This window comes from Pteropus vampyrus, unplaced genomic scaffold (assembly GCF_000151845.1).
Source record: "Pteropus vampyrus isolate Shadow unplaced genomic scaffold, Pvam_2.0 Scaffold141, whole genome shotgun sequence".
Classification (NCBI taxonomy): domain Eukaryota; kingdom Metazoa; phylum Chordata; class Mammalia; order Chiroptera; family Pteropodidae; genus Pteropus; species Pteropus vampyrus.
The window spans coordinates 3,458,878-3,467,077 of NW_011888922.1; the positions used below are offsets into that span (position 1 = coordinate 3,458,878).

At 49.6% G+C, this 8,200-nt stretch overlaps 1 non-coding gene across 1 annotated transcript; it reads left to right on the forward strand.

Annotated features, from left to right (window-relative positions):
- The first annotated feature begins 4,804 nt into the window (after positions 1-4,804).
- LOC111744835 lies at positions 4,805-4,923 on the forward strand. The gene has a single exon (XR_002782350.1). It is a non-coding gene; the product is annotated as a 5S ribosomal RNA (ribosomal RNA).
- The last annotated feature ends 3,277 nt before the right edge of the window (positions 4,924-8,200 follow it).

The window sequence follows — 8,200 nt, forward strand, 5'->3', positions numbered from 1 at the left end:
GACCAAAGAGGTCAGTTGATTATTTAGCAGCCTGCCTTCCATTCAGCTGCAGTGGGGAGACCCACCCACTTTGGCTAGATGCTCTCAGACATCTTAAGATTTGTAGCACAGAGCGTTCCAGAGAAGCAATAAATCCTTGTAGAATGAATGAACGAAGTGTCTGACTTTTGGCTCAGGCCAGCCTTGAGAAGGGAAATCCAGAGAATTAGGGAGCACAGAGGGATCTTCTCTGCTGGGGGCTATGTTGCAGTTTTTCCTTGGGAGCTCATAATACTTCCTGTCTCCCTATTTATCATCACCCCACTCTGCTGGTTGTTTTCTGTTTTCATAATACCCCTCTGTAGGGGGTGGAACAGCAGGTTAATAAACTCATAGAATCACAGGTCTAGTTCAACCTACTTATCATATAGATGGTGAGACTAAGGCTGGAGTAAAAGGAAAGAGAGAGAAAGAGAGAGACAGAGAGACAGAGAGACAGAGACAGAGAGAGAGAGAGGTGGGGGGGAGAGAGAGAGAGAGAGAGAGAGAGAGAGAGCGCGCGCGAGCGAGCGCGAGCGCGCTGGCAAGATTTCCTAGGTTCACCTTTGAGTCCCTGATGAAAGGCAGGCAGGTGGTGAGGACCATGCTGGATGATGTGAGGGTGGCCCCTGACCCTGGGAGGACAGCTTGCGCCCCCTATTTGCAAGATCTTCAGGTTAATCTCATTCACCACCACCACCCAAGAACCCCGCAGAAACTCAAAAAGTCTCTGGGTTCAATGACCCTGGCAGAGTCCCAGACCTCAAACCTCACTAGAGGACCCTGGCAGGGGACTGTGGAAAAGCATCCAACCTGGGTGTGATCACAAGGCTGGTGAGGGAGTGGGCCTCCTGCTCAGATTCTGGTTCCAGCCTTGCCCCTGCTCTCTGTGTGACCCTGGGCAGGATCCACCCGTCTCTGGGCTTCAGTTTCCCACTCTGTGAAATGGCATTGCCAAACTGGACTCAGAGGCCTCTGAGCTCTCACTCGCTATTTATCTGAATGCTTTAGCAGGAGGAATCTGCACTCAACTTCAGTGTTTCCTGCCTTGGCACACGCCAAGTCCCCTATCTAATCCTGGGGTCCCAGGTCTGCCCTCCAGGGAGAAATTGCTGTGATTTAAGGTTCCAGATTTCCTGAACCATTAGTGTCAAGATACTTTATATTTGGGCCTTGATTGCTTTTTAATTAAAAACGAATCCCTCCCAATCCCTGGTTTTACATCTGTCTCCGGGGAACCTATGGAGGCTCCGCTCTGCCGATGCTTGGCGTAGCCCTGCCCTCTGCTCTTTGGTTTCCTCCCTTGAATTTCCAGCTCCCCTTGTTTTAGGAAGAGAAGGGTCTGGAACTCTTTATGGACTTTGAGTCTAACTATTTTTTGAGTTAGGTGCTGAGGCTCCAAATGGCATATCATGAATGCTCAGCACCCCACATTTGAAGGCATCTGTGCAGGACAGGAAAAAAAGATGGCCCCAGACCAGTTCTGTGACTGGCGCTCACCTCCAGCCTAAGTGCGAGATGAGGCAGGGGCTGGAAGGACAGGGTTGGAGAGCAAGGACCATACCCTCCTCAGGACAAGTCCTGGAGTTTGGGGGAAGAAGGATGTGTGTCTGATTCTTCCCTGAAACACCATCTGAAGCCTTGAGGCTGGAGGGAGAGGAGAGGGGCTGCAGGGTCAACCCTGCCCTTCAGAGTTTGGCAGGCAAACGATTTTCTTGTGGGTGTAAGTGCCTACTGTGGAATGGAGTGGGCTCACATCAGTCAGCAAGGACCAGTCCAAGAGGTCTGCTGACCTCCAGGGGCACGTGACCCCAACAGACGGTGTCTGCCTGGAGTTGAGGGAGAATGGGATACATTAGCTGGAAGAGGAGGCATCACCCACTTCAACAAATTGTTTCTTAGCAAGGAGGGGGCGGTCACTGAAAATTCCACAGAGCACCCAAATCGAGAAAGCTGGGTTTTGGAAGCTGCCACAGTGAGAGGCCCCCATGCCAGGTTCTATCAGCCCCAGGTGAGCCCTACTGTCTTCATTCTATGTCTATCCTCCCACTCAACCTCCGTTCCAGACCTGACTCTGAAAGTGAGGGTGACACAATAGGGGAAACTCACTAACCCCTTTTCCTCTCACAGTGGCTAAATCTAGAAATGGTCCTGAGCTGGGGAAGGAAGTGAGAATGACCTACTGAAGTCAGATCTGGTGCAGCCATTACCACCTGAAAATGAGACTGTTCCTTAATATCTAATGTAGAGCAGAAAGGCTGGGGTCCACCCTGTGTCGCTTTCAGGGCTGGAAAGGGAGAGTCAACAGGGCAGGTTTGAGAGACAGTGGTGAAAAAATAAAATGTTTTCACTTGCACACTACAGAATTCAGCCTTTTCTATGTGCCAGTTATACATACATTGTTTCTTTGAATCTTACAGCCATTTGCAGAGGTCAGTTTTATCATTCCCAATCTACAGATGAGAAAATAGAGATTCAGAGAAACCTAATGACTTGTCCAGGGGCCCTTGATTCAGGATTCGAATGGGTTCCAGTGTCTGGGTAGAACTTTCTAGTTGAGCATTTATTCCCAACCATCAAACTCAACCTCCAGAGATTCTGATTCAGATCAAGAGCAAGGCCAAGGACTCTGCATATTCACAAACACCTGGGAGACTCTGGTACAGGTAGGTGGTCCGGAGAGCACATTCTAAGACTCCCTATCACCACCACCACCACCACCTCATTCCTTAATGGTGAGAACATTAACATTGCAGGTGACTGGGGCAGCTCCAGAATGCCCAGGCCAGAGAATACCCTCTCGGCCCACGTTCCCTGTGCCCTCCAGTCCCCATTCATGACTCATGAATGAATGCATAGCATGTACCAAGAATTGTTCTTTGGGGGCTCTGGAGCCAGACTTCACAAGCTGGAAACCTAGTTCTTCTACCTCTAGTTGTGTGATCTTTGGGCAAGTTACTTCTCTCCGTGCCTCAGTGTCCTTGTCTGTAATAAGGGCTAATTTGGGTACCTAGCACATAAGGTGGTTATGAGAATTAATTGAGTTGATATATGTAACTCAGTGATATGTCATATGTAACATATGGGGAGTAAGCACCTCACAAATGCTAGTTATTATTGTTCTTACTAGTATAGCAGTAGTGGTAGCATTACCTGTGTGAGTGAAGCATATTGGGTCCTTCAAGGCTGGGGGAACTGGAGGGCGATGATGGGTCTGCATGGGCCTGGTTAAGGAAGGCCTTGAAAATCAGGTTAGACAGTTCGAGGGGGGATGCTGGGTGTGGGCAGAGGATACTGGAGCTGAGGTTTCTGCTGGAAGCTCCTTGGCAATCTAGGAACAAGAAGACCACTAGCCGAACTGCAGTAAGCCCCAGAGAGAAGTGGTCCTTGGTGATGACGATATGCCCATCCTTTGGGTCGGTCAGTGGTCAGTGCCATCTCGCCCGGAGGGCAAAGCAGAGATAAAATAACAGCACCTGTTGAGTACCTTTATCTTGCTTGATCCTCATAACAACATCAGGTGGAAATAACTTATTATTCTGACTGTAGAGATGAGAAAATCGGAGCCGGCTGGCTGGTTGAAGTGCCTTGCTTAAAGTCACAGGGCTAGTGGCAGAAACAGGACAAAACCCCGAGGCTAACTCTAAAGTCTGCATCTTTAACAGTGGCCCCCCTTTAACCATGGCCCCCCTTTTAATCATGGTTCCCCCTTCCCCCATGTAAGAGAAGCAGAGGGAGGCCTCTTTGGCTCCCTTCCTATCACACCTCTCTGAGAAACACAGGAGTTCTGCCTAGGTTGGGGACAAGGCCAGTCCTTTAGCTCACCCGGCACACAGGTGAGTAATCTCCCATCACCTTCTTGATTGGACCTGGCTGGGTTGAGAGCCATTCCTTGAGTCTCTTGGGCCACAGAGGCAAGCAAGGCTGGCAGGGGGACTTATCTCAGTGTCCCAGTCCCATCGGCCCTGGCAGCTTGTCCTTTGGTTTTGGGGCCCAGTTGCTCCCTGATGAGCTGAGGGTTCCTGGGTCAGGAGATCCCAGGAGGTTTCAGGGCTTGTAAGCCATCAGCAGTGACTTATTTTATGGAGCTGCTGTGTTCTCAGGGTGCACAAAACACATTGAGTCTGAAGCACTCAGATTTTCCATGTTTCCCTGGACAAGGGCCAAAGTGAGAGGAGGGAAGAGCCTCAGGAAACAGCACTTGGTACTGCCGACCACAGGACACAGGGGCGGGGACCATGGGAGCCAGGCTCAGGACAGGTGCCTTCCAGCCATCTTATCAGTCCTCACAGCCCCTGTAGCAGATGGTGGACCATACCTTTCTTAAGAACTACTTTTGTCTGGTTTTGATTTTGTAAACAGTCTTATATTCTCATTTTATAGAAGATGAAACTGAGGCTCAGAGAAGTGAAGAGACTTGAAGAACAAAGTGGCCCTGGGGAAAACGAGGGTGAGAATGTGCCTGTTCGGGGGCCACACCCACTCCAACGACCGAGGGAAGCTCTTGTACCTAAGAAATTATATACAAAGCTAAGATGTTTTTTCCCCCACTGTATGTAAAAGGAATCATGTAAATGTGCTTTTAGGCTGCAAAGTCAGGGGAAATAGGAATTGTTTTGGCCTTATTACAGCTGTGAGAGCAGATCTGGCAGGTGAGGCCACTGAGCGGAGGTAAGGGCCCTACAAGAAGACACACCGCGGTGCGTTTCCATGGTGTAGCGGTTAGCACATCTGCTTTACACACAGAAGGTTCTGGGTTTGCACCCCAGTGGAGCCACGATCCATGGTCTATGGCCATGCCACCCTGAACGTGCCCGATCTTGTCTGATCTCGGAAGCTAAGCAGGGTCGGGCCTGGTTAGTACTTGGATGGGAGATCACCTAGGAAAATCAGGTGCTGTAGGCATAAATCAGGAAAAAAAAAAAAAAAAGGCACACGGTGAGCTGGTGGCAGGCTGGACTGAGCTGTTCAGGCAAAGGCAAGGAGGGCCTCCGGTGTGGAGGCCTCGAGCTCTGAGCAGGCCCCCTCGTCTTCTGGACCATCAGAGGAGTCACCTGTCAGCTGGGTGGATCTCTGGCCTGCAAGCGTTTTCCTCCTCCTGATAGGAACCAGCTCTGGTCGGTCCTCAGCGGCTCTGTGGAAAGAATCTCAGGACCAGAGACACCAGATCCTCAGGAGGGAACCCTGGTTTCTAGCAGTCCTGGCCAAGGGCCCTCCACAAAGTGATTCTTCCACCCCTCCCTTGATGGGGAACTCACTCTTCCCAGCACAGCACCTTTGTAGGAGAAGATCCTTGCAGACACTGGTTCAAATGTTTTCTTCCTTGTGCTGCCTTTCTACTGGCCCTTGCTTTGCTCACTGGGACCCCACTCATTTCTTCCTTCATTCATTCATTCAGCAAATATTTATGAGCTCAGTGTGAGTTGAGCCTGTGTCTACCATCCCCTCCGCCCATCTGGCCCCTCTGGGATATGAACACTCTAACTTGGTCCTCTTGGAGCTTTCAGTGCTTTCTTTGCTCCTAACTTCTTGCCACCCGGCTGTCCCCCTGAGTATTTATCAAGGGTCCACAGGAAGCTGTGGGCAGAGTACAGGCCAGAGCCCCAGATAAGGCCTGAAGGGCCTGGGTTATAGGTGCAGCTCTGCTTCTGCTCCCTGCATCCCTCTGTGGTACATATATGTAACCCCTTCTGAATAATGGAAATTCAAAGTAGATGGTCTTAAGGAGTCATCCTCTCTCCCTGCCCCTCAAAGCTCTATACAAAGGCCACCACTAGTTCTCTAATGCCGCAACTCAGATTCTTCCAGTTCCTTCTCTGGGGATGGCTGTCTCTTTTTACCATCGTCTATGTGTGAATCTGATCTTCCCGGGCAGAACCCTGCAGGTTTACCTGCACCATCACCAGGCTGGGCAGAGGAGAGTTTGGTTAACATGGGCATGAACTGAGAGGTGTGTGGCACTGGGCAGTGCAACAGCCCATACTTCAGCGGTGAATGGTGGTATCTGAACGCTGACCACAGCACATGCCTTCTCTCTGTGACCCTGAGCAAGTTTTAACCTCCTTCAGCCTCAGTTTCTCTACCTGTAAAATGGGGATAATAGAGAGAATTAAATAATATAAATATGTCTCATTATTGTAGGCACTCAATAAATGGCTGGTATTATATTATTTCATTTTTCCCATACAGGGAAAATTCTACAAAGGTATCTGTGCATTTTATGGGAATGTGCCATAAAATGTATTTGTTCAACTCACCTGTCATTGGCTGGGCACCCACTCTGCCCATGCTGTCACATTGGGCTTCTAATCATGCACACCAAGCCTCAAGGTCTTCACAGGTTTAAGGGCCGAGCAGGCTCTGTGGCCAGTGGCGGCTGGTGGTAGTAGACAGGACTCTGGAACACTCTGTTGTTGGAAGTCTGGCAGTCAGCACGGCAGGCTTGGGGAACGAAGGCTGCCTGCCAAGCTTGGGTAGGCTCGATTACCTCCACCCACACTCCCAGGCTGGCCCAATTAAAAGTTTCTGCCCCACTGGACTTGGAGCTCCCGAGGGCTGAGGAACTCGTGGGAGAGGGAAGGCCCCAGTTTGGGTCGGGATCCACACACAGAGGGCCCCTCCACTCCTAGCCAGTTCAGTTCATTCTCTAGCCCTTTCCAGAGCACCTACTATGTGCCTGGCTCTGGCTGGGTGCTTTGCACATGTTATCTCATTGACTCTTCACTGACCTGTAAGATATAGATCACTGTTTGTTCTTATTTTAGAGAAAGAAGCTCAGAGAAGGGAAGTGACTTGCCCAAGTTACACAGTTGGCAGGCTGTGGAGTCAGGATTCGAACCCGGGTGTGTGTGATTCCAGAGCCTGAGCTCGCTCTTGCTACTGTACCATGAGTGATGGGTTATGACATAAGACATCTTTCCCTCCCTCCTTCCCTGCTTTCCTCCTGTTCTTCCTCCTTTCCATAATCATGCAGTGAGAGCTTGCACCATCTGGGGAGGGTGCTGGGTAGGTATATAAGGCCTCTGCCTTCAAGGAACTCATCATCTAGTGGGGGAAACAGAAAGCTGATAATTACTCCGTGAGGGAGGGAGGGTTGAGAAAAGGGCTGGGCTAGGTTAGAGGACATGTGCTGGAGGATCCTTCATTCAACAACTTTTGTTAAATCTTTAGATTAAGCTATTTCTAGCCCACCTCACCTCATTCCAAGAGAGAGATGGCCTACAGAAATACATAGAATTCAGCCAGTTTTAGAGGAAGAAGGGATAATAAGGGCAGAAAAAATACAAGGGATAATAAGGGCAGAAAAAATAAGGGGTAAGGTCAATCACAAAATGCCCTCTGGGAGGTTCTCTCTACTTACCAAACATGAGCCTTGAACAAGCTCTGAGTTTCTTACAATGCATACGAGGCAGGAAACACATCAGTTGTTTTTTCTTCTCGTTTTTCGTGTTGCATGACATTTTCCAGATGAACTCTTATGCAGAACCCTGGTGAATATCTCTGATAAAAGGGGAAGTACTCTAGTTGAAGGGAGGTGAGGAGGACTTGGCACCCCAACCACTCAGCATTCCCTCCACCCTCTTGGCTGCTCCTTTGGCCCCTCCAGGGATCCTGAGGGTTCAGTTTAAGACCATCGAGCTACACTCATCTTTAAAAAGTGAAATGAGCAAGGGGAATCCACCTGTGGCTGACACTGAGCCCAAGACAGATTCTTCCTGTGACCTTGAAGGCCTCCTTCATGCCAGGCTGGGCACTGGGACCCAGATGAGTCAGACACATTTTTACCTAGGAGCCTGCCCTCTGATGGGAGAGACAGATGTGTGCCAGGGGCTTTGGAGGGCTGAGCCAGCACTGACCTTGCATCTGCCCCATATCTGCCTCCACATACCTGTTTATATTGCAAAATGGTTAGGGGATATTGGGTTCCACAGTGGGAGGAGGGGAACAACCTTGACTGGAGTCTTGGTTAGCGCAAGAGGATCAATTCAAACATTCCTAACACTGCTGAGCACTTAGTATGTGCCAGGCAGGGTTCGATCCAGATTTGGGGGACCCGAAACATATAATTTGGGAGCCCTCTTTAAGAAGAAAAATACCAAAAAGATACTAAATTAAGTACTAAAGTGAATATTTATTTAGAATGAGAACAGAGATCACAAACATTTGCGAAATTTTAAAAGCA